The 27,826-nt window shown below is 40.5% G+C and overlaps 1 protein-coding gene across 4 annotated transcripts in view; it reads right to left on the bottom strand.

Moving 5' to 3' along the window:
• Positions 1-27,682, bottom strand: part of LOC134337276 (E3 ubiquitin-protein ligase MARCHF2-like) — a 91,643-nt gene extending 63,961 nt beyond the window's left edge. For 3 of the 4 annotated variants that reach the window (XM_063032144.1, XM_063032147.1, XM_063032146.1), the window contains exon 1: positions 27,556-27,682. The gene's annotated coding sequence lies outside the window, so the exon portion shown is untranslated. The remainder of the gene's footprint in view (positions 1-27,555) is intronic. The other variant, XM_063032145.1, reaches the window with a different exon arrangement.
• Positions 27,683-27,826: the final 144 nt, after the last annotated feature.

Below are 27,826 nucleotides of genomic sequence, written 5' to 3'. Positions count from 1 at the left end.
AGGATGTATACTATATACATTTCTCTGTCATTAAATGTACCTTTGAAACCTTTAATCTTTCTGACACCCCAATACAAAGTCATCTTTTTCTCTCCAAATTCTTTGAATTGGTGCTGTCTCTTAAATTTGATCCTGTTCACTTCCTGTTTTAATCCATTTGTGCTCCAATCCACCACAAAACAGAAATCACCAAACTGCTATATATTCTGTAACACTTATCTACCTTCGTCCTAGACCTCTTTGCAATCTGCAACACAATCAAGCAAATTTATCTCCACTAATTAGCCCTTTACATTTTCCAGTTTAGTATTACCTTGTCTCAGTTTACTTACATATTTGATCATAACCATCTTAGTCCAATGATGTTCCACCAAAAGTCTGCTGAATGTTTCTAAGCATGCACCAAGATCTGCCCTGCACTTCCTTCATCACAATTTATGTTGTCACAGTTCTTTATTGGTATTAGTAGTTTGAAACTTATTGTTATGTTTAAATTATTCTAGGATTTCACCTCTTTACTGCACCTCCTCCAGGTTCAATTGCCAACTCTACCACAGCCCAACTCTCCCACAAAAAACAAGTGCTTAAGTTTTCACATAACTTTGCCCCACACTTTAATCAGATTCTCTTTCCTGTTCCCATCCCCTTTATTCTTAAAAATGCTATTTCAGATTTAGTTACAATTCATTAAGTTCCACTTTCATAATGTAGTTATTTTAAACTATGAAAATCTATTTAAATTGGCCCCTACATCAAACACCAGCAATTCCAAACTCAACTGTTGAGATATCCATCCTGAGCTACATTAAAAAAGGGAGAAAATATATCCACAATCAAACACTGTGTAAGATCCTTGCTTAAAAAAAAAACAAATGTGTATTAATAATCCTTAAGGGGTCAAGCAAGACATTTTTACTTACCCCAAGCCCCAAAATGATATAGATTACTTTACTGCCTCAATAGTGAGTATCAGCAAATTATTCATTTATGGGATGTATTCAACATACCTGAACATACTCTTGTCCCTCAAAAATCAAATCATACTTACACCAGGGTCACAGGATAATCAAAAGCTAGAACCCTGGACAATCTAATGACAAAGAAAAACCGTGACACCTCCCCAGTGTCATGTCTGAAATTAGCTGATTCATGTCGTGTCTAGTACAACTCAGAAAACACTTCCTTTTTTTTAAGAAAAAACAAAGCATTTGACAAAGACAAGAGTTTTCACTTGATCAAATCTGTGGTCATATGTAACACATTCATCACAAAGAAAAAAAAAGCAAAAATACACTTTTCCTGGAATGTTAATAATTCAGTAATAGGATACATTCATTTCATTTTTAAAAAGACTGGCAATTCCAGACATCAATTTCTTAGATTGTGGGACAGTACACACAGCTGCCTGATGTGTTCCATGTGGTATTCTATTTATATTTACTTTTACAGTCAATTACATGTTATTTTCTTCTGCAAGGCACTCTCAAAACATTTATCACATCAAAGAATTTATCACAATCCAGCTGATTGCATCACTGTGTGGTATGGAGGGGCGACTGCACAGGATTGGAAAAAGCTACAGAAATCTAAACTCAGCCAACTCTATCATGGGCACTAGTCCCCCAAGTATCAAGGGCATCTTCCAGGGATAATACCTCAAGGAGATGGGATCCATCATTGAGGGCCCCCAGCACCCAGGATATGCCCTCTTCTCATTACTACCATCAGGGAGGAGGTACAGGAGCTTGAAGCCACATACTTAGTGTTTTGGGAGAAGCTTCTTCCCCTCCACCATCAAATTTCTAAATGGACAATCAATCCATGAACATACCACCTCAATAGCTTTTCTTTTCATTTTTGCTCTCTTCTTGCGCTACTTAATTTCTTTAAATATATTTCTTATTATAATTTATAGTCTTATTATTGTAGGAGCCACGTATCTATTTATTGTCCATCTGTATTTGTGTTGCACACCCTCACTCTAGGTTAAGATAATTTGTCATGTGGGTTTGGGTGGTGGTAGAAACAAATGAATATAGTCACCTGCACGGCAGCATAGAGGTGGGGCATGCAGGGAGTGCATATTCTTGGTTGACCACTCGTCTTTGAATTTGATCCAATTACGCTCATCCTTGTTTGAATTTAATTCAAATACGCTTGTCTCGCTTGTTTTTGTTTTATATAAACTATGGAAGAGTCAAACAATTTTACTCTTGGTTTGTAATAAAGGAATGAACAATGTTTTTTAACTTGAAATTCAGTTAGTTGGAAGCGCATCATTCAGTGTGATATTCCCTTTCTTAGCCTCTCAGCAACTTTAGTTTGCTTTCAAGTAGTCGCTACATTTTGTCAACAAAATTTTTTTTATACCAGTTTATGGCAAAGCCATCAGCATGGATTGCTCTGACCTGGGGGCGGAAGAAGAATTCCAATACAAAGGAACGCAAAGAAAGGCCGGCGGTTATCTGAGACAATTACCATCGTAACACTGGGAAGGCAAGTCGGCAACCTGAGCAGCTGAAGCAGAAGGCCTACCTAAGGCTTTATTTTGATTCATGCTGTGTATTTGTGGATTGAACACAGTTTGCGTGGTCAGTGGTGCCTGTCCATTGGGGACTGTTGCTCATGGTTCATGGTTCTATTTTAATGAAGTACTCAAAGCCCTGATTTGTTGTATGGTTTGCAAAATTCCTGAGTGCTGAAATATTGTCCTGGTTGCTGACATTTGAACTGAACATTGTTTGGTTTGGTTGATGTGCTGTGGATGTGTGAATAGTTTGTTTGTTGCCTGTGTAGATTGAATGGAATACCCAGTGCAATTTGCCAATGTGCTGTAGGTGAACAAAGAATTAATTATGAATTGCTCAATAAGGAGAAAGCAATATGAGTGGATCAAAGGATGGGACTGATGTCAGTGGCTCTGAAATGGAGGCTGGCAAGAGAGAAGTTAAACTTACTACCAAAGCTTTGGTGAATAAAATTTAAAGTCTTCAAAAGGGACATAAAATTAACTATGAACAAAATTAAAGGTTTACTACCATTAATTAAGGATCTTATGAAAAACAAGGAAAATGTTTCACAGGTGCAATCCCAATTTGAGAACTTGATTAACCTTTGTGAAGCTGCCACTAAGCTACATCACACAGTGATTCCTTTACTTACCAAGGATGAACAGGAAAAACAAAATGGATTGATCACCAGCATTAATAAACACATTCAAAGAGGATGTGAAACAATGATTTCACATTGATGGCCATGTTCAACCTGATGCAGCAGCAATGAATGAAAACATGCATCACCTTCCAACAGACTATATTTCTCGTTCCAATTACATGTTATCATTCTGTATATAACATATGACATACTAGGTGATGTAAAATCAGGTCGCAACCTGTCAAATATTGAATTACAGAGCTCTGCCACAGGAAGAAAATCTTCAATATCAACTACCTCCTCCGCACACATAAAACCAGAAGCTGATTTAGCTGCATTAATGGCACATCAATGATTATTGAAGGACAAACATGGGCTGGAACAGCAAGAGGAATAACTACAGAAAAGAAAAGAACTGCTGAAGTTGGAGGAAGAGATTGTGGCTAAGGGCTTCAGGTGTGTCATGTGCCAAAAGTGATGCCACAGCACAGTCCAATGGCATGGATTTCTACTTTGAACAGGCACAAAGGAAAATAAAAACGCCCAATGTCAGTGCTGTTATATTCATTCCTCAAGTGTCTGGGAAATATGAACACAACCTCCAAAAGGTAATACAGGTTTCCCCCACCATCCGAAGGTACAGCGTTCCTATGAAACGGTTCATAAGCCAAACTGTCGTAAAGCAAAGAAACAATTACCATTTATTTATATGGGAAAATTTTGTGAGCGTTCGCAGACCCAAAAATAACCTACCAAATCATGCCAAATAACACATAAAACCTGAAATAACAGTAACATATAGTAAAAGCAGGAATGATATGATAAATACACAGCCTATATAAAGTAGAAGTACTTTTCCACAATCATTGCCGGCACTGTTCTCCGAGGAGAAAATCTCACGCAAGTGCTGTTGGCAAAAACACTCACTCCAGTAACCTTTAAACTATGAAGCTGCCAAATCATACCAAATAACACTTAAAAATATACAGCCGATATAAAGTAGAAATAATGTATATACAGTGTATCACTTACCGGAATTGGGACAGCGCCGAGCACACTGATGGTGGTGTGTTAGTCTGAGTTGTCGGAGTTTGGCTGGTGCAGTGGCCCCCACCCTCTAGGCTGCCGACCGATACCGATCCGCGAAGCATGCAGGGGTACAACGGTAGCTGGGAGGCACACAAGCACATCTTTAAGAAAAAAGCCAAAATAAACATGCTAATTAATTAGATGCCGCCCTACACGTAGTTGTCGGCCCAGATCGGAGGCCATTGCCCATTGCATCGTCTCTGACCTGGGCCGACAATTATGTGTCAGGCGACACCTAATTAATTAGCATGTTTATTTCAGCTTTTTTCTTAAAGATGTGCTGTGTGCCTCCCGGCTACTGCTGCATTCTCCGTGAATCGGTATCTGTCAGCGGCCTGCGAGTTGGGGTGGTGGGACACTGGGGTGTCATCTCGTCATCTGTTTCCATTAGGGCAGGCAGGTCACCTTCTTCTATGTCTGCCCGCCTCGATGTCGAAGGTCAAGGGTTCGTCGTCTGCTGTGGCTGATGTGGAAGGCTTGCTTGACTGCTGAGCCTCGCACATTTTTCTATCATGCAGTTCTTTGTAAGCACTCAAACCATCCTGCAAATATCTCCTAAACCTACGTACCTTTCAAAATTAAAGTCGTACTTTATCATTGCAGCAAAAATCTCACGCAGCTGCTTCACATTCATTTCACTACTGCATTCAGTTTCGATTGTTATCCTTTCCTCTTCCAATTGCATCAGCTCTTCACCTATCAGTTCTTGGTCATAGAATGCCAAAACCTCTTCAACATCATATTCGTCAGCTTCCACAAGCCAAACTCACGTTGTCCTTACTTCATTCACCACAATCAAAACGCTTAATTATGTCTAGTTTTACACTAAGTGTAACACCCTTACGAGCTCTTTCAGGCTTTTCCGATACCATAGAACTCATCTTGCTAACAGCTGCTCACAGGCACGTATTTAGGCAATGCCGGCGAGAATGCCGTTCCCAGGGGAGAGCGGCTGCTCGGGGCGCGTGTTGCCTTTTATCGCGTGCTGATTTTTTTCGTAACAGTGAAAACACCTTCTGTTAGCAAAACAGGGAACTAATGTAGGTCTTTCATAACAGTGAGGTTTCGTAAAGCAAACGTTCGAAAAGCGGGCGACACCTGTACGGGATGTTTACTCGCCACATGTACTATTGAAGCACTCTGGAACCATATCACATCCAACAGCTCAAAGTGCTCAGGGGGACATTCACTTCCAACATGGAAACATTCATGCTTCAGACAATAGAGATCAAGATAATAGTTTTAATATTATGATTAAGTAAAATGAAATAACAACCTTATTGGTAAAACAACAATGCCATTTATTTTTGCCTAATAGAAAGATTCAACAGTGATCCATTGCAGTATCATGGCCTTTGAAAATAAGACTGACAGCCATAGAGACTGCCTCTATTTCATTGAACAGTACACTAGGGGTTGCCCAAAGGAACTTATTAGAAATTGCCAGCATATTTAACCTGAAGAAAGGATGTGTCAAGACTAAGACTTTACTACAGGAACTTTTTGGCATGAATAGAAAATTGCATCCGCCTACACGCAAAGGGTCCTTTCATGGGTATGTGAATGCCCTTCAAGGTAACAGTCTTTTTCTTAGAAACTGTTGCAATGCCATGGAACAAGTGCAGCACATGTATAAGCTAGACATGCCTGCCAATATGTTAACTGTTATAAAGAAACTGCCCCATAGCTTAGGGATAGATGGAGAATGGTGGCCTGTGAACTGCAAGAAAGACACAACCACAGCGCTACTTTCATTGACATTGTTAATTTTACTGAAAGGCAAGTAAAGATTTCAAAAAACCCAGTGTTTGGGAATACACAGGATGCTCCATAACTGGCAATAAGCAAAGGTGAGAACAAAATTAAGTCACAATTTCATTCTAGAGCTAAAGAAAGCAGCTTTGCCACTACTGTGGCCACTGTGGGAAGTATAGCTAAAATTGAACCTGGAACTAAAGGAAGGGAAACGGTTTCATAAGCCAAAAGGGGTTTGTCCCTTCTGTGGGGGTGGACACACTTTGGATTTCTGCTTGAAAAAAAGGGCGCATTGTGAGAAGATCATCTTCCTAAAGGAAACAGGTGTCTATTTTGGCTGTTTGTGTACAGGACACATCAGCAAAGATTGCAGCAAGTGTCTTTCATGCAAGGTATGCAGTTTTGAAGAAGGAAATTACATGTTGTGTTTGACTGTGGAGCGACTTTTCAGGAAAGATCACTTAATGCTCAGCTCTTACAGGGATCAGATCTTACTGGCTCACTGACTGCAGTCATGTCCAGATTCAGATCCACTCAAAGGAAAGGGGAGGAGACTCAGAACAAGCCGTGAAGGAATCAGAGCAGTGGGCAGTTTTCTGGTATCTAGTGGCTTTATGGGGGCTGCCAATCATGATTGTAAACTTCCCAAAGTTCCAGTACAAGGGAAGTCTAAAAAAGGTGACAAGATAGTGGTTATTTGTGCTTTCTTAGATCAAGGGAATATAGTAGTTTTCTGCACAGTGAGCTTAATGAATAAGCTCAACCTCACAGGAAAAGGAACACAAATTTCCTTATGCACCATGAATCAAGAGAAGATCATAAGTAGCTACATTGTTCCAGGATGAAAGTTATTTGTGAACCACCTAACATCTATACGCAGGAAAGTAGGCCTGTCCACAGAGGGAACATCTCACCACAGAGGGATCTCCAGGATTGCTTTCAGCTGAACCATGTCCATTTGCCAGAGATTGATTCAGAAATTGAGCTGCTGGTAGGGACAGATGTGCCTAAAGCATAGGAGCTGTTGCAAGTGATTTACAGTGTTAATGATGGACTCCATGCAATTAGGACAGTGTTGGGTTGGACTGTGAACAGACTATTGAAAGGAGAAAATTGTGATGGAGCAGTGTCTCCGAAAGGGAGCGTCCTTTATTAAGGACCCCCAGCACTCAGGCGATGCTCTTTCCTCATTGTTACCATCAGGGGGTATGGGTTATATTGGAGGGGTAGCACCTCTAGATGGGGGGTCTTGGGGTGGCTCATTATTTATTGGTCCCCACCAACGCCCACCTCTCACCTGTGGCTCCTCGTAGCTGTTTGCATGCGACAGTGGCCACACCCCGGGCAACAGCTTCGACAGAGGCCAGCTAAACCAGGTGAGGGTAGCCAACGGGTCTGAAACCCTTGGTGAGATAGGAACTTGCTCATCCCAGCATGCGAAGACTGCTTTGGTGGATCAGGCGGAGGAAACCCCGGGGGTTCAACGGCTGAGAAGGCGTTGCAGCAGTGCTTTGTGGAGTGCTTAGGGCGCAGCACTGCACTTAAGACGCGGCCATCCAATGCAGCCAAGGAAGTTGCCAGATGTAACGATTCTTTGTGCCACTGGATCCTGACTTCTGAGGCTGAGAGAGTGGGATCGTCTCTGTGCAAGGCTTTTCCACTTTAATATCTTTCATGCACTGGTTACATTGTGCAACATTCATCTCCCAACTTTCAATTCCTACCAGTCTTCTACAAGTCCTACGGCGATGGAGGAGTGGCAAAGCAACAGGTGGAGGTGACCACAGGGAGTTGTAGTCACAAACCAACATGTAGGCGGCCTTTGGACAAGTGGTCGTTCTTCTCTGTACCCAGGGCAGCACCAGTAGCGACTGAGCAGCCCTTTTCAGGACAGCACTGCTCACCCTTTGATAGGGAGGGGCCTAGAAAAGGTGGCCTAAACATTGCCTGCCCTACAGACAGATAACTGGCCAGGTTGCGGCGGCTGGCAGTTCATTTGCCAATGCAGTTACACTCAAAGGAGAAGAAAGAAACTTCTGTTGGATCGTGGAATGTCCGCACACTCATGGACAGAGAGAACTCAGCAAGACCCCAAAGAAGAACAGCCCTTGTTGCCAAGGAACTTTCACGCTACAACATCGACATCGCAGCCCTAAGTGAAACCAGTCTTGTGGAGGAAGGATCCCTGACTGAAACCACTAGCGGCTACACTTTCCTTTGGAAAGGAAAAGCGCAAGATGAAGAGAGGATTCATGGAGCTGGATTTGCAGTCAAGTCCAGCTTCCTGAAACAACTCTCCGACCTGCCTGTGGGAATCAACAAAAGGCTTATGTGGCTACGTCTGCCCCTCAGCCACAGATGTCACAGAACAGTCATCAGCGCTTCTGCCCCCACCATGACTAGCAAATACGAGACCATTGAACAGTTCTATGCCAACCTTAACTCTGTTCAGTCTCAGTCCCTGCCAACGACAAACTAATCCTGCTTGGTGACTTTAATGCCCGAGTAGGCTGCGATCACAGTCGCTGGGAAGGGGTTCTAGGCAAACATAGTATTGGCAATATGAACAGCAACGGCCTCTTGCTCCTTAGCAAATGCGCAGAGTACGACCTCCTCATCACAAACACAGTGTTCAGGCTGGCAAACAAGTACAAGACAACATGGATGCATCCAAGATTCAAACATTGGCACATGATCGACTACGTTATAGTATGTCGCCGAGACATCCGGGATGTCCTCATCACCAGAGCCATGCGAGGAGCGGAGTGCTGGACTGACCACAGGCTTGTCCGCACCACACTGAAGCTATGTATTACTCCCCACCATCCCAAGCGCCCTAAGTTCATCACAACAGCTTTTAACACCGCCAGACTCCAAGAGCCGCTGTATCTTCGCAAGTTCCAGACCACCTTTGATGAGAAGCCATCTGCCAACAGAACTGGTGGGCCAACTCAGAAGTGGGATCAGTTTAGAGGGATGGTGACGGAGACAGCAAAATCAGTCCTCGGCCCCAAGAACTGGAACCGTCAAGATTAGTTCGATGAGAATCACAGTGCCATCAAAGATCTCCTGGCCAGGAAGAACACAAGCATTCATGGAGTGGCAAAACGACCTAAGCTCCATTCCCAAAAAAGAGCGGTTCAAGTCCCTTCAGGCCCATGCCCAACAGGAAATTTGCAAGTTGCACGACCTGTGGTGGGATAGGAAAACTGAAGAGGTGCAACACCTCACCAACATCAACAACTCGAAGCTGCCCTTCAACTCCATCAAGATGATCTTCGGCCCCTCAAGATCTGGCTCATCTCCACTATTGTCCTCTCCACTATTGTCCGCTGATGGAACCACACTGCTAAAGGACAAAGAGAGCATCCAACACAGATGGAAAGAGCATTTCAGCCAGCTCCTGAACCACCCTTCATCGGTCGACCAGTCTGCTCTGGACCAAATCCCCCAACAGCCTATTCATGAGGAACTAGATGATCCTCCCTTGATAGATGAAGTCAAGAAGGCTATCACGCAGATGAGCAGTGGCAAGGTGCCCGGCAAGGATGGAATACCTGCTGAACTGTACAAGGCACTCAGCAAGGAATCACTTGAGGCTTTCCACAGCACCCTGACTAGCACTTGGGAAGAAGAAGAGATGCCCCCTGATCTCAGAGACGCAATGATAATCGCCCTCTACAAAAATAAAGGTTCAAGGAATGACTGCGGGAACTACAGAGGCATCTCACTACTTTCCATTGCCGGAAAAATCCTCGCCCGCATCATCCTCAACAGACTGATTCCAACACTGTCAGAAGAGAACCTTCCCGAGTCACAATGTGGCTTTTGTCCCGAATGAAGCACTGTCGACATGATCTTCGCAGTGAGACAGATACAGGAGAAGTACCTGGAACAGAACATGACATTATACTTCATTGATCTGACGAAGGTGTTTCACACACTCAACAGAAACGTGTTGTGGATCATCCTTAGAAAGCTTGGCTGCCCGCAGAAATTCACTACACTCATCCGCCTGCTCCACGATGGCATGACAGAAGTATTCTCAGATGGTTCCCCATCTGAGACTTTCAACACCTCAAATGGTGTGAAGCAACGGTGTGTTCTAGCACCAGTGCTCTCCAATCTCTTCTTCATCCAAATGCTGAAGCATGCTGTTAAGGACCTAGACCTGGGTACTTACATAAGATATCGCCTAGACGGATTAATGTTTGACCTGAAACGCCTTGCTGCAAAGACCAAAACATTGAGGAGGCTCATCACTAAAGCCCTGTTTGCTGATGACTGTGCCCTCATGGCCCACCAGGAGAACCACCTGCAGACGATTGTCGACAAGTTCTCCGCAGCCTCAAAGCTGTTCAGCCTGACAATCAGCCTCGGTAAGACAGAAGTTCTCCTACAACCTGCACCAAACAGTCACCCTCCTCAGCCATGCATCACCATCGACAGCACTGACCTGAAGAATGTGGAGAGCTTCAAGTATTTAGGAAGCACCATCTCCAGTGACGGATCCCTTGACAAAGAGATCATAGCAAGGATCCAGAAAGCCAGCAGGCACTCGGGAAACTCCGTGTCAAAGTTCTGGAGCACAAGGACATTCAGCTTTCAACCAAGCTCAAGGTGTACGAGGCTGTGGTCCTCACCTCTCTCCTGTATGACTGCGAAACCTGGACCCTGTACCACAGGCACATCAAACAGCTGGAGCAGTTTCACATGCGCTCTCTGCGGTCGATCATGAGGATTCAATGGCAGGACCGAATCACCAACCAAGAAGTCCTTGACAGAGCCAACAGCACAAGCATTGAGGCAAGGATACTCCAGGCCCAGCTACGCTGGACTGGCCATGTAATCCGCATGGGTGAAACAAGAATCCCCAGGCAGCTGCTCTACGGTGAGCTTGAACATGGCAGTCGCAATCAGGGCCACCCCAAAAAAAGATTCAAAGACAATCTGAAATCATACATCAAATGGGCAGACCGCCAGCCTCGACAACTTGAGGAGTCCACAGCCGACAGGGCTGCATGGCACGCCCTGACCAGAAAAGCTGCATCTGACTTTGAGGATGACCGAAATCAGCGCCTTGCAGCAGCACGAGACTGACACCACAAAGCTGTGTGTGCGCCTGTTCTAACAACCGCCATTCCATGTCCAACCTGCAACCGCGTGTGTGCTTCGGCCTTTGGCCTCCGAAGCCACATGTGTATCCAGATGACTGCACAATGTTTAGTCTTCCTCGGACCCCGAGAGACAACCGCCACCATCAGGTAGGAGGTACAGAAGCCTGAAGGCACACTTTCAGTGATACAAGAACAGCTTCTTCCCCTCTGCCATCTGATTCCTAAATGGACATTGAACCCATGAGCACTACCTCACTTTTTTTATATTATTTCAGTTTTTGCACGATTTTTAAAAATCTATTCAATAACATACACAGCAATTTCTGTATTTATTTATTTATTTTTACTTTTTCCCCCCCCCCCCCCTTCTATATTATGTATTGCATTGAACTGCTGCTGCTAAGTTAACAAATTCAACGACACATGCCGGGTGATAATAAACATGATTCTGGCAGAGATTGTGCACAGTCAGAGCTGACAGTTAACAGAATTTCAATTTTGAACTTCGATGAGCTTTGGTGGCAGCAATTTAAGGCAGATTTCCCTGAATGTAGTCAGGATGAACAACCTGGTTTGTCAAGAGAAGTCTACAAGTTCATGGAGCTGATCGCAAATTCTGCAAAACTGGTGGATGACCACAGCCAGATTGGTTTACCTTTGAGAAAGAAGGTTAACATGTCAAATAATAGGAAGGTTGCAGAACATCATGCTCTAAATCTAAGGAGGAGTTTTAAGAGGATTTTGTCATTTCACACTGACTACACAGCTTTCCTGAAATCTGTCAACTCCAAAGGTTATACAGAAAGAGTGCCTGCAGAGGATCTGGAATGCAGTGATGTGCAAGTCTGGTATATTCCACACCATGGTGTTTACCACCCCAGAAGGAGAAAACTCCATGTTGTGTTTGACTGTGGAGCGACTTTTCAGGGAACATCACTTAATGCTCAGCTTTTACAGGGATCAGATCTTACTAGCTCATTGTCTGGAGTCATGACCAGATTCAGAAAAGAACCAGTGGTCATCATGGCAGTTAGTGAATCACTGTTTCACCAGGTTAAACTACCAGTATAAGATGCAGATCTGCTGAAGTTTCTCTGATGGCCTGATTGTGACTTCAGCCAAGATGTGGTGGATTTTAGAATGGTGGTACATCTCTTTGGAGCAACTTCATCACCAAGCTGTGCTAACTTTGTCTTTTGCACATTTCCTAAGGATAATGATGAACAGTTCAGTTGCAAAAGGTTTTGCATTGCTTCTATGTTGATGACTGCCTTGTGTCAGTGTCTTCTGAGGAAGAAGCAGCATCCCTCTATCATGATCTTGTATCCATTCATGCTAAAGGTGACTTTCAACCCACAAAGTGGATAAGCAAAAGAATTAGTGCGCTAGCTGTGATACCAGAGGAACAAGAGTGAAAGATTTGATGCATTTGTATCTAGATCAAGATGCACGTTCAGTGGTGGGAGTACTAGGTGTGCAATGGGGCATTTAGTCTGATACTTTCAAACTTAAGATCACGATCTAAGACAGATCACTCAGCAGAAGGGGCATCCTCTCCAAAGTTAGTTCCATCTGTGATCCTTTTGGACTCTTGAGTTTGGTGGTGTTATCCGCTAAGAAGATCCTACAAGATCGAAACAGTAAAGAGCTTGGCTGGGATGACACTGTACCAACATCAGGTGCTCATGTGTGGACAAGCTGGCTGGAAGAATTCTGTCAGTTGGAAGACTTCAAAGTTGTTAGATGTTTGAACCCAGATTTTGGAGAAGCTGCAGCTGCCCAGTTACACCACTTTACAGATGCAAGCAAAGATGACTATGGAGCAGTGACCTACCTAATGTTGCATAACACGTGCTCTCAGGTGCACAGTGTTTTTATCGTGGAAAAATCTAGGGTAGCTCCATTGAAGTCAGTTTCCATTCCTTGTAAGAAGCTCACTCGCTATAGTGGCAAACCAAATGGACACATTGTGGAGAAAGGAGTTGCACATGCAGCTTCATGAGTCATTCTTAATATACTTCAGTGCTGGAGTATATCAAGAATAAAACTTCCAGGTTCCAAAACTTGGTTGTAAACAGGGTTTCAAAAATGGCCTGGATTCTTAGATGTAAGAATCTGCTCCTGTTTCTTATTCAGAAGAGGAAGCAATTGAGATGGCTCTTGCTTAGTCTGACTTGGATGAAGAACAACAATGGTATTCTTTGGAGATAGAGATAAAGATAGATCAGACCAGCCAAGGTCATTTCTCAGTGGAGGACCTCTGAAAGGCTGAAATGGAGATCATTGGGTTTTGCCAAAGAAAGAGATTTCCAGATGAATTCTCATTTGCAAGGGGAGAAAGTGTGAAAAGGAACAGCCATATTTTTAGGCTCAATCCAGTGCTTCAGAGTTGGTGGATGACTTACTAGGACAGCTATGCCTGAAGAGTCTAAACATTCTGTGATACTGGTAAAGGATCCCCATACCTCAGACATCCTTCTGAGGCATGTACATCAAGGGGTGGGACACGGAGGCCGCAACCACGTTGTCCAGGTTGCGCCAAAAATATTGGGATTCCCAGCATTAGGAGAAGAATCCTATCTAAGTGTGTAGTTTGTCAATAGTTGCACACAGCTCCAGGATGCCAGTACGTGGCAGATCTACCTCTGGACAGGATCTCTCCAGATGAACTTCATTTACAAGTGTAGGAGTGGACTACTTTGGACCTTTTGAGATGAAAAGCAGAAGGAGTACAGTAAAGAGGTAGAAGGTCATATTTACCTGTCTAGCTCTACAAGCTGTCACACTGAACTGTCATTTTCGTTAGACACATTTTGTTAATGCACTTCGACACTTCATAGCAAGACGAGGACAGGTTTGTGAACTGCACTCCAATAATGCGGCAAACTTTGTTAGAGCTGAGCGTGATTTGAGCATAGCCATTGAGAAGTGAAATCATTCATAGATCAGCGATGTCCTCCTTCAGAAAGGAATTAAGTGGATTTTTAACCCCTAGCTTGCTCACATTATGGGAGAACATAGGAGATATTGATCAGGTCTGTGCAAAAGGTCCTCAATTCCACCATGAATGTACAGAACCCTGACAAAGAGTTTTCACACTGTCCTTTGCAAAGAAGAGGCTATTATCAATGGTCGTCAATTACTAAGGCATCCTCTGATGTCAATTACTTGGAAGCACTAACACCCAACTATCTGTTGCTTCTGAAGACTTCACCATCCTAACCACCAGGAGAGTTCCAAAAGGAAGACATTTATACTCATTGTAGATGGAAGCAACTTGTTTTAGAAATGGTGAGTCAAGGAGTACTTACCACAGTTACAGGAACATCAGAAATGGTCAGGTATAAAGCACAATTTCCTCCTAAGAGACATTGTGCTTATTTATAGTTAACGACCCAGTGCCTCGCAACTCATGGATCATGGGAAGAGTCATCCAAGCCTTTCCAGACAGAAGAGGATTTGTGCAACAAGTGTGCATCAAGACCAAGACCAACTGTGTCAACAGGTCTATAACCAAGATCTGTCTTCTACAGGAGGCAGTGGTTGGAGAAGCTACAGCTATAGATCCAGGAGCTTCACTTACTCTGGTTGTTTGACTTCATGACTTAATGAATTGATAGAGAGTGGTGGTAAAAATCACTTTGTACTGGGCTAAGTGCTAGTAACCTCTGGCCTCGATGACTGTTACATGACTCTGTGTAAAGAAGAAAGAAGATACTTGCATGTTAAAATGCATTGATAATATGTGAATGTTTATCCTTGAAGATTTCATGTCTCCTATTTTGTAACATGTAGTTGTAATTACTATAGTGTTATTAGGGGCTGGGATGTAGGTGCTATGTATCTATTTATTGTCTGTCTGCACTGTATTTGTGTTGCACGTCCTCACTCTGGGTTAAGGGAATTTGTCATCTGGGGTTGCCTTGTGGGTTTGGGTGGTGGTAGAAATAAATGAATATAGTCACCTGTTCACTTACATGGTGGTGTAGAGCGGGGTGAGTAGGGAGCGCATATTGTTTTGTTGACTGCTCATTTTTGTTTGAATTTGATTCAATTACATTCATCTCACTCGTTTTTGTTTTACATGAATTACGGAAGAGTCGAATTATTTTATTATAGGTTTGTAATAAAGGATTAAATGTACTTTTTTGACTTTGAATTCAGTTAGTTGGAAGCGTGATACTCCCTTACTTGGCCTCAGTGACTTTCAGTTTGTTTTCAAGTACTCATTACAATTATAATGTACTAGGCTGCTGGTGGCACAACGACATTGGCGCCAGACCCGGGAGTGGAGGTTCCCGGGTTCAAAACTAGTCGGGTCCACCCCCAAGTAGGCTTTCCATCCGTGCCGGGTTGAGTGTCGACACCGCAACTCGACCTCGTAAAACAATGGGAAAATACTGCGAAAATGTCTGTGTGAGAAGTGGTGCGTCACACAGTCTCTCTCTGTCTCTGTCTCTCTCTGTCTCTCTCTCTCTCTCTCTCTCGCTCCGTGCCTTGTAAAAGGCCATGAAAAATCCATCATCACAGACGCATGCACGGACACACAGACGCACATGCACAGACGCGCACACACACAGGCACACGCCAAAAAAAAAACAATTATAATGTACTGTTGTCACAAAACAACAAATACCAGTGATATTAAACCTGATTCCAATTCTGACATCACCAAAGATTTGAAGTTACGTTGCCTTCTCCACTGTGTTATAAGGCCAGTGATGTTGTGGGGATGGAACTGGACTCTCTCACGGTGGTGTCTGAAAAGAGGATGCTGTCTAAGTTGCATGCCATCTTGGACAATGTCTCCCATCCACTACATAATGTACTGGGTGGGCACAGGAGTACATTCAGCCAGAGACTCATTCCACCGAGATGCAACACAGAGCGTCATAGGAAGTCATTCCTGCCTGTGGCCATCAAACTTTACAACTCCTCCCTTGGAGGGTCAGACACCCTGAGCCAATAGGCTGGTCCTGGACTTATTTCATAATTTACTGGCATAATTTACATATTACTATTTAACTATTTATGGTTTTATTACTATTTATTATTTATGGTGCAACTGTACTGAAAACCAATTTCCCCCGGGATCAATAAAGTATGACTATAACTAATTCAGAAAATCCCACAACAAATACATACATTATTCAAGAACAATGCCAGATGATAATAGCTCTGTTAATAAATTTCTTCAAGTTTCCTCATGGTACTTATGAAACCCACCAATCCCCAGGTCAAATTATGTAGTAAGTAAATTCGAGACTGCTGTTTATTCAGTGTAAAAGAGCTGATGTTAACAGTGCAATTCAAATTTGCACTAGCATGGCAGAGTTAAATTGCTCACTGCAAAGAATTACTGTACTAAGAAGGTATCACATCCATTTCACCAAGCAGTGTTTCCTGAAAGAAATCACTAGTCAGTCACAGGCATAGTTATCTTAACATATTGTCCACATACATGATCCAGAAATTAATACTATAATTCAGGTAAATTTATTTTACATATGTATTTGTTTAAACATAAAACAGTTCTTAGAAGAACTTTGTAGAAGTTATCTTTCACACTGAATCTGGCGAGGCAGGGCTTGAACCTCTCTGGATTTTGCTCTGAATTCAGAGCTGGCTGTAGGACAGTGTACTGGGTTTCACCCACTTCACTTCACTGCATTGTCTGTGGGAAACCATAAAATTTCCCACTTTTTCAGGCATACTACTATATTGATTGGCATAAAGGCAACTTATGTTCATATTCAGCCTCTCAATCAGCTTGCAAAGTCTACAACTACTCCACACTATTCCTCAAAATGTCTAATTTGAAGATATGAAAATAACAGATAAGTTCAGTATTCTGATATGAACTGACCAAACACATATCTTAATGCATCTTCCAGAACTTCATCCAGTAGCAAGTAGCATTTTGATTCCAAGAATGATTGCTGAGAACAATGACTCACAATAAAATAGACATTGTTCCCCACCTAGAATATGGTTAGGTGCAGTTTTTTCTTTTTCATTATTTTGTTGGAAAAGTTTCTTGTCATGAATTTGAGTTGTTCTAATCCACTGGCCTGGAGCACCAATCCGTTAAAAGTTAGCCAAGTTGACAGCTCTTGCCAGCATTTGTCAGTATAAGTGATCCTAAATTATGGGATTCCTGCAGGAAGAGGGAAGTCTCAAACTTACTGATTGAGCTCAGCCAGCCATTTCCTGACTATGCTATGACACAGGAATCCCCAGAATGGAACTGGGAACTAGACGCTGCTGACATTCCCCAATGCCATTTATACTGGGGAATCTACTCTAGGATTCTATGCCCCTATCCCCTAGTATAGGATATTTTATGTTTTCTAGTTCATTTGAAGGGGAAATGCAGAATTATGAGGAAAATAATGTAAGAAGATAGGTTAATATTTTAATTTCTTGTTTTTAGTTTAAACTTTTCTATTTAAAAATGTTTTAATTATATTCGTCCAGACCCCAGGATGGCTGCAAAACCAGCAACAAAATTAGAGGAACTACACAACATGACAAGTTCATTGTGAACTGCTTTGGCATATATTTGAAAGAACTAGTAGAGACAACAGAAAACAAAGATTTAAACAAAAAGGATTGGGTTTCCTACCATCAGAAAATCTCATAATAGAAGTTTATTTTGCATCTGTTTGGAAGCAACTGCACCATTCTCACTGTCTGTGCTGGGATAGGAAAATGGCAGTATTTGTTTTTACACAGCAAGCTGTTATGCCAGAGCAGATCTCAGCACAAATTCTGGGTGACATAATACAGATTAGATTAGATTCGATTCAACTTTATTGTCATTGTGCCAAGTACAGATACAAAGCCAATGAAATGCATTTAGCATCTAACCAGAAATACAAAGAATAGTGTTATTTACAAAATAACTGCGAATTAAAAAAGCGCTACAGCACACAAATATAAAAGTACTGAGACAGTACAATATGGAGGCAATACTACTTAGCACTGTGATGTGAGGTTCAGCAGGGTCACAGCCTCAGGGAAGAAGCTCTTCCTGTGCCTGCTGGTGCGGGAGCAGAGGCTCCTGTAGTGCCTACCGGATGGGAGGAGAGTAAAAAGTCCATGGTTAGGGTGAGATGCATCCCTGATAATGCTTTTCGCCCTGCCCAGGCAGCGTTTATGATAGATATTCTCAATGGTGGGCAATTGGGTGCCGATAATCCGCTGGGCAGTTTTCACCACACGCTGGAGTACTTTGTGGTCCAATACAGGACAATTGCCATACCACACTGAGATGCAGTTGGTGAGTATGAATTAATTCTGTTTAATTAACATCTACCGTATATGTTTTCCTATAAACGGAATCAAACATTTATAAACAACAAGAACATTATAAATGTTTTCAGAAACAGACCACTAAAGTCAAAACACCATTAAGAGAGGAAATACTTGGAAGAAAAGGACATTTAAGAGACTCTTAGATAAGTACGTATGTGCACGAGAAATGGAGTATTATGGCCCATGTAGGGTTAGATTGATTATGGAGTAGGTTTATGTATAGGTTGGCACAACATCATCATGGCCATACAGTTCTATGTTCCACAGTCTACAATGCATTTTATTTACATTATTTCTGATGAAATTTGAATACCTGAAATCTAACCTTTCCAAAAATCTACAGTACTGTGCAAAAGTCTTAGGCACCCTAGATTTTTTTTATATGGTTTCAGGTGGCATGGCCTCTACAGAGCCCCAATCTCAACATCATCAAGGCTATCTAGGACTACCTGGAGAAACAGAAGCAAATAAGATAGCCAAAGTCTGCAGAAGAACTGTGGCAAGTTCTCCCAAGATACCTGAAACAACCTACCAGCTAATTTTCTTATAAAACTGCTCAACAGTATACCTAAAGAATTGATGCAGTTTTAAAAGCAAAGAGTGGTCACACCAAATATTGATTTGATTTCGTTTTTCACTGTTTATTGATCATTACATTAAATGTTTTGATGTTTAGAAAATTTTATTTTTGAAATCATCTTTGCTTCATAGGTTTGTTTTATAAGTGTCTAAGGCTTTTGCACATAGTACAGCTCTGTATTTTTACTTGATATTCTTTATTCTCCATCTTGTTTCCAGTTTATTCTATTTTAAGCTGCACTTGATTCATCACACAGTCCTGTTGAAAGCAGAAGAGTAGCAATACACATCAAAACCTCAGAGCATTATCTTGAGGTAAAATCATTCTTCTTCTTTCCTTTAAGTAAAAACTTGGACATACCTTTCTTCATATATGGACAAATGCTTTAAATGGTGCAGGAAATAAATGAATACTAAACTTTCTGACACAAGGAAAGTTTATAGGTCTGCTTAAAGCATAGGATGAAATAAAAAGCAGTTACAATGTATGTGAAAAAGAGGGCAAATTGTCTATGCAAATGACTTTCCGGAGGCAATTCCATGTTGTCAGATCTTGGCTCAGTTGAAAGGATGGTTATCTTGAATGTGGGAGGCAGTCAACCACAGCAAGCAAAGAGATGAGAATATGAGAATGTAAATAATGGTATCTGTGCAAGAAGTATGCTGAAGAGAGTAGAAAAGAAAATAATTGAAAAGGCATGGATAAACATTTTAGAAGTAACCTTTTGCGAAAAAAAATGTATATCACATGGTTCTGCTTACGGCATGGTTCATCAACAGCAGGGAAATTATAGCTGTCCCCATTTCTAGATCAACTATAGTTTAAGAATGTCCAGAAATATTTCTTCAAAATATTTCAATAAATGTCTCCAGATGAGCCGTGTGCTGTCGTACTGGGAATTTGGTTCCCTGAAGCAATAAATCTGTGATCTCATCACCATCTGCCTTAATGTAGAGTGAATGGCCATGCAAACTGCAGAGAGTGCATGCATGGGCTAAAGTGAACAGTTCAACTGGTCAGCACTGAGATGAGCAACTCCAATCTGATAGGGACTGTCAACACCTGTTCCATGTGTTGAGAGATTTTACAGTCCCTCTCACTACCTCCCGTTGGGTTGGATCACAGCTATTGACTCCCTTCTTTTTGCAAAACGATATGGAGGCACCAAATTCAACAGGTGACGATGCCAGTGGTTGTAGGATTCTGTTAGTTTGTCAATACACAAAGCAGTTGTTACCAGTCCCATCTCATTTTAGTGTAAAAAGGTGTCACGCCTCATTCGAGCCCACTAAATACCAGCCCTCACATACAGCTCTTGCACATTACCTCAGTGGTTCACTCCACTTAAACCCATGCAGTGAAACAATTACTTTTTAGCAATTTTTTTGTTGCAGGAGCACCAGCAGAAAACTGAGCCTTAAACAGCTTCCTGGCACAGCTATACACAGCCATAGGAAGGCTAAGGGGCTCATACCAGTTTCCCAGCACAATAACATGTCTTTCTCTTCATAAATATCGCATAATAACCCTCCTTTTCACAACATTTCCATTTGCACACCTCTCCACAGGAATAAATACTGAATGCTAGATGAGGTGAGGTTCTTTTAAAGTAATAGCAAAATAAGACAAATTCTTTCAACACAAATACTACTGAACTGGAGACAATATCATCCAAACCAACAGAATGATCTCCATATCCAATACCAGCATTTCTTTTTATGCTAATAGTGACAGAAGTGTCATAAATATGATTACCACTAGAGAATAGTACAAATTCTTGCCTTTTTCCTACGTTTTAAATATAACATTCTCCTTAAAAGCAGGTTAACTTTTCCTAATCTACACCCTTTTGTACCTTGATCTTCATTTGCAAAATTAAGTACACTAAGAATCAAGGTGCAATCTACCAGTTTAAATAGAAAGCAAAATAAAGATGAGCATTCTATTATTTAAAGCTGTAAAGTTTAAAAATTGCAGACTGCAGGAAGAAAGAACAATTTATGAAGATGGGCAATTCTTGGGAAATAAATGATTAGATGATGGTCAAGAGTCAAATGTTCAGATTTAGAATTATGAAGGAAAATACAAACTAATATGATAACAATTAAGAAATATTACTTTTCAGCTCAGTCTACAGCATCATTGTCATCTTGTTTTAGAGATTCTCAGCATTGTTCTTTTGTGATAGCACTGTACTCTTATCACAGAACAACAAATCTCACGACATACATATAAATTTGTGGATGATACAATCATTGTTGGCAGAATCTCGGGTGGAGGTGAGATGGCATACAGGAGCAAGAAAGACCAGCTAATGGAGTGGTTTCGCAGCAACAACCTTGTCAGTAAGACCAAAGTGGTGATTGTGGACCTCAGAAAGGGTAGGATGAGGGATCACGAACCAAGCCTCATAGAGGGTTTGAATTGGATAGAGTGAGCAATTTCAAGTTCCTGGCTGTCAAGATCTCTGAGGATCTAAACTGGTCGATGCAGCAATGAAGTAGGCAAGACAGCAGCTATACTTCATTAGGAGATTTGGTTTCTCACCTAAGACAGTTGAAAACTTCTACAAACGTACCATGGAGAGCATTCTGACAGGTTGCATCACTGTCTGGGTGGGGGGGGGGCTACTACACAGGATCGAAAGAAGCTACAGAAAGTTGTAAAATTAGTCAGCTCCATCTTGGGTACTATTCTCTGTAGTATCCAAGACATCTTCAAGTATCGGTGCCTCAGAAAGGTGGCATCCATTATTAAGGACCCCCATCACCCAGGACATGCCCTCTTCTCATTGTTACTGTCAGAAAGGAGGTACAGAAGCCTGAACACACATACTCAGTGATTCGGGAACAGCTTCTTCACCCCTGCCATCCGGTTCCTAAATGGACGTTGAACCCATGAACACTGCCTCACTTTTATTATTTGTTTTTGCACTATTTTTAATTTAACCATTTAATACATACATATTATATATATATATATATATAGTGTAATTGATTCACTTATTCATTTTTCCCTATATTATCATGTATCGCATTGTACTGCAGCCACTAAGTAAACAAATTTCACAATATGTGCCAGTGATATTAAACCCAATTCTGATTCTGACATGCCAGTGATAATAAATCTGATTCTGATTCCATTTGGAGTTGTGTTTCTACAAGCCAGGTGTTTTGTGAAAGTAGTTTAGCGTCATTTGTATTCAGATTTTGCTTACAACTGCAATTTTCTCCTGAGCTTCATCTAAACAAAAATAGTTACTATTGCTAACATCCAGTTTCTGCTTCTAAAGGCCCATTCATCAAAAACAAGGGTCTCTAACCACATTAGAAAAAAATAATCACAGATTGGTTCTCCATTATTTTCATTTCCCAAAAGATTAATGGGAAAAAGTGCATGCACTAATATTTTGGCAGCACCTGTCACACTCATTTTGCAGCTTTCCTATTAATGATAGCCATAATTTGTTAATATTTTGGCAGAATGGAGTTGAGGGAGGAAGAAATTAAGACAACTAAGTGTCTATGTAGTTACTAGAGTACTAGAGTCAATGAAGTTCTATGTACTTCATATTACTATGTTTTTAAATGGATGAAATTACCATTATTTGAAATTTATATAGAAATTAATCCCTCAAGTAAAAATGGAAAGTTTGCAAAATGGAACATACCCATTGATGACTACATGAAAATAACACTTTGGATCCACTTGACTTCCTAGTAACCACCTGAAGTGAACTAGTAGTTCATAAATGTTACTTCCCATTAGGTTTCTAAAAGAGGTTCTGAAAATTCGATGAGAAAATAAAATGCTGGAGGAACTTAGCGGGTTCTTCTGGTTGATTGGGTTTTTTTTTCGCTCCAGATCTCAGCATCTACAGTTTCTGCATACCCTATCAAAAAATCTTGGTTTTGAATGGTAACCACTCAAGTTACATTGTATTCAATCTTGTTGTGCATTTCTAGAGCTGGCAGATCATTTCCAATTAATCTGGCATTCTAACAATCAACTTTAGGAGGGAGAAAAAGTACAAAAGTTCTAACCAGATCAGCTGATGCAAGATTAATTTCTATAATAACTAAAATGTTAGGAATACTTATTTTATTCTATCCATTCAAGGTGCAGATAGGACAAGTATTGAGAAGGAGGAACAGGAACCTTAGGTCCCACGCCAACAGTTCCAAGAACAGTTATTACCCTTCATTTATCAGGCTCCTGAACCAGTGTGGACAGTTTTACACACCTCAACGCTGAAATGATTCGACAGCCTATGGTTTACTTTTAACGACTTTGCAACCCATGGCCTCAATATTATTTATTTATTATCATTCTATTTTTGCCTCTCAGCTCAAGCTGGTAAAACCTGAGGTATGGGTATAGCCAAGCAACCTCATTTCTCAATTGCTGGGAACTTTCAGATCATGCTAGTGATGTGTAGTATTGTGGTTTTTGAAGATTAACATAGATATTGTTATATAGGCCTAATTGTTTAACGCTTTTGTGTAGTGACTCTGGAATGATACCAGTTCCAGATATTACTATCGGGACAATGTATACCCTGTTCATGTTCCATAGTCTTTCAATTTCCTCTTTTAATTCAGCATGTTTCTGGTGTTTTACACTTATTGATTTCTGTAACTTGTTTGTGTTTGGAATGGCTATATCTATTAAATAAGTTGTCCATGCTTGTTTATCCTGTAATATTATATCCAGACGGTTGTTATGGATTGTCCTATTTGTAATAATGGATCAGTCATAATATAATTTGTAGGACTCTGACTCTAAAACTGGATCAAGCTTGTATTTATAGTAAGGTATAATGTCTTTTTTGAGTTGGTATTTTTAAAGCAAGATTGTGGTGAATAATGTTTGCCAATTGATTGTGCCTGTGTAAGTAATCAGATTGAGGTAAACTGCTGCAGGATCCTGAAATATGTTGGATTGTTTCTGGTTTCTTTTGGCTCTTTCTGCATTTACCATCTTGAATTTGTTGCTCCTTTATTATGTATTTTTGATCATTTGTGTTAACCACCTGGTTCCTTGTAGCAATACCTGTACTGTCACAAGGAATCCCTATCATTATGATTTTTGTTTAGTATTTGCACGATTTGTCTTCTTTTGCATGTTGGCTGTTTGTCCGTCTTTGCGTGTAGTTTTTGATTGACTCATTTGTGGATCTCTGTATCTGCTGTTAATACCACAAGAAAATAAATCTTGGGATAGTGTATGGTGACGTGCATGTACTTTGATGACATATTTATTTTGAACTTTGACGAGACCATGGCATTTGATTATTTAAATAAAAGAAATCACACTTCTGTATTGCACCTTCTTTCTATAATGCAACTTACTCATTTTATTACATTTACAGTATTGATCAAAACTACAGTAACTTTTTATTGCCTACAGTTAGACGAAGGACTGAAGAAAGATCCTTTGCCTGGAATGAATCCAGAAAAAGGTGCTGAATGGTTGTGCTAATTTAATGTTTATCCAGTTGAAAGCCCATTTTAATAAAGTGCAGCCACTGACAGTGGGTCACAAAGCTACTATCAGTTCATGCAACAGTTACACTTGGTAAAACGGCCACAGTTTCATAGAGAATATTAAAAAATACAATCCTGAGTTGAATTAAGAGATAGATAAAATAAGTTACCAATGAAGAAACATGCATAATTAAAGAAAGAAAAAGAACAACTGAGATTTATGATGAGTTACAACTCCACCTCAATCGTGGAGATTTAAAAAAAAATTTCCTTAGCATATTTTCTAGATAATAGTCCATTCAGGCTATTTAATCTTACACTTTTCACAGATGCTTAAATCTGGAAACTGAACTTGCATTTTACATGTGAATCTATTTATCTGTTTTCTTTTTCCACAAAACACCAGCTATTTGGCAAGAATCAAGCAATTATTCCCACAACAGTATTTCTACACAAGTGTTTCATATACATGCCAATAATAAATGTTGTTCTTAAACCTAGGAATTTTACAACTATAATAATTCCCTTTATAAAGAAGTTATAGAACACAGTTGGTGGAAAGTCTATTTCACACTGGCACTCATACAAGTGGTTATCGGATATTTTGCTTATAAACATATCCCTAGAACCTTAACATTTTCTTATTAAGTTAAAAAACAGGTATTTTTATTCTAACTTTTAAAAGCTAGTATTTTAATTAGGAATAGTTGCAGATTTTATCATACAAAATAATTACTTACTTTGTTATAACCTTCTAAAGCACTAAAGACAGCTATTTGGCACACTATGCTTCTTCCAGTTCTTCAAAACAGCTATCAAATTTCTCCTATTTCCCTTTTTTTTTCCTGCAGCCCTGCAAGTCCATGTTTAATTCTTTAAGAGTTACTAATCAAAATTCTTTCACCACTTGTCAGGCAATGCATTCCAGTTCATAACACATTGGTAAAATATTTCTCTCTTCCATTCCGATTCTACTGCAGATTATGAGTGGAAACAATTTTTCCACAGGTTATTACTGGAAATAATTTTTTTTCTTAATTACCATTTAACTTGTTTTAAGAAGCAACAAATTCTTATTTTATGGTACATTTTACAGGTTTGCTCAATACGATTAAAATAAATATATCAACTAAAATTTACGGCTGCCATACATGAAGTTCCAAATAATTTACAGTATGACATTACCATGATCACAAAGCCTTTCTCTGGTTAATTAAAAAAAAGCAATTGGGTACTGAGCAGCCATTCATTAACTCTTAGTAAATTCCAACTATTCTCCACAATACTTTCATGAAGTCATCTTATTTGCTTAAACAAAGTTTTGAGGAAAAGGTTACTCAATTCATCATCTAATTATAGTTACATTCTCTTTAAAACTCAGAGAAGGTCCATTTATAAGTTATCCTTCCCAGAAAAAGGCAAGGGTGCAAGAGGAGGCATTATCAAATACAGATCAAGAAATCAAGGACCAACTTTATTCGCCGTATACATTGACATGTATTTGGAATTTGCTGTGGTGTGTTGCTGCAACATGCAACAAAAAACAATATTCAACAATTTTACGAATGAAGAATTATATTCAAAACTAAACTTAGAGGTTCAAATATGGATGTGGAATAAAATATCCAGAAATATGTAAATACCATCTTGGCACCAAGAATGTGTGTCGTCAGCTGAGGGTTGGCCCACAGCAGACTTCAGGTGTGTTGGTTGTTAATGCAAATGATACATTACACTGTATATTCTGATGTACATGTGACATATAAACTTGAATCTTGACTGCCATGAATTTACAATGTAAATAGCATTATAAAGTGCTTACAGAGCAGTACAGTGACTGAGCTAATAGATGGAGGGGGTGGGATGGCTAACGAGAATGGTTGATCAGATTAACTGCCTGGGTGAAAAACATTCTAAGATGAAGTGCAGTTTTTATTTTAATAGCCCTATAGACTTTCCAGAAGGAAACTTTTGGAAAAGATAGTTTGCTAGGTGGGTAGTGTGCGTAGTGATTTTTCCTGCCCGCTTCTTTGGACATATACAAGTGGCTTTTTCAGTTGACCTGACAGTTCACTGTAGTTTTTGTATACTGCGAGAGGAAATAAACTAACTAGAGGAAAAACAAAAGAAAGTAACCATCAATCCCTGTTAACCAAGAACATTTTATACTACATCATTAATAAATTATGAATAATAAATCATCGCACAATATATGCATATTTTCCATTTCCCAAAGGCAGCTAAATTAATCTCTTTCTTTTGCCTACTCATCAAAAATAATCTGTAAGAGATCTATGTAACTTTTTTTCTGAACCTCATCAATACATTAGAAGGGAGAATTTCATAAACACAACTCACGGTCCCAACTGTGAACTGAAAACAAATCATTCCAAGCTTCTCATGCCACAGAGTCTGCTTGACCTGCTGAGCATTTCAACCACATCTCCTTTCATAGATTCAACATTTGTTTTTTGCTTTTCATTATGTGCTTCTTATTATGCACTTGCCAAATTTAAGATCCTATAAGGTTGCGAATAATATAATAATGATCCTGTCTCAGAATTGAATCAACGGCCAACAAAGAAAAAAATAGAGACAAATATAGCATTACCCCTTCTGCAAGATTTTTCAATAACATTGCTAAGCCAAAATTAACTATGTCACTATATGAGGTGACTCCGATTACACAATCATCAAGCGTGTCTCGTACCTAAAGCTTTCATACCATTTGACAACTCACCTGGAGCATTAGTCTAGACACAAAACACTTTTCGTCAGGGAACAGACGCTGGTTAGATTTAACTGGGAGTTTATCAATTATCCAAAGCACTGAAGGATAAGCCTAACTTCCACCCGAGTTGTCACCGAAGGATCCTTGCAGAACCTGCCGAGTGACAGTTCACAGGGAGGCCTGTTTAAATGACCATTTGAGGAGACATTTTAACCATAAAATAAAAGCCCATCCCATGATTGTGACGCACACCACCTCATCGGGAGAGAGCAATCTCTGTATATTCGTGTAAAAAAAATCCGACTCCCACAATTTGTCTCTCGTTACCTCAGGGTTATCGCTTTGGGAAGGGCCGATGCCCGGAGATCAGTTCAACGTCTCATTTGACCCATCCTTCCATCACAACCAGCCGCGATGCGCAGGACGACTCATGATTGAAAAAAATCCGCGCCGGAAAGGTGTGGAGGGATGATGACTGTGAATGATAGGCGAGGCACGCAATCAACAGTAAGAATTTCTTTGATTGATAGATCCAGTATGCAATCAGTGATTGCGGCGTAATAAAGGGCTGGACGATTTCCAGACGGAATCGTTTCAC

The sequence above is a fragment of the Mobula hypostoma genome, chromosome 24, assembly GCF_963921235.1.
Source record: "Mobula hypostoma chromosome 24, sMobHyp1.1, whole genome shotgun sequence".
NCBI classification, from domain to species: domain Eukaryota; kingdom Metazoa; phylum Chordata; class Chondrichthyes; order Myliobatiformes; family Myliobatidae; genus Mobula; species Mobula hypostoma.
This window is presented reverse-complemented; position numbering and strand designations above follow the sequence as displayed.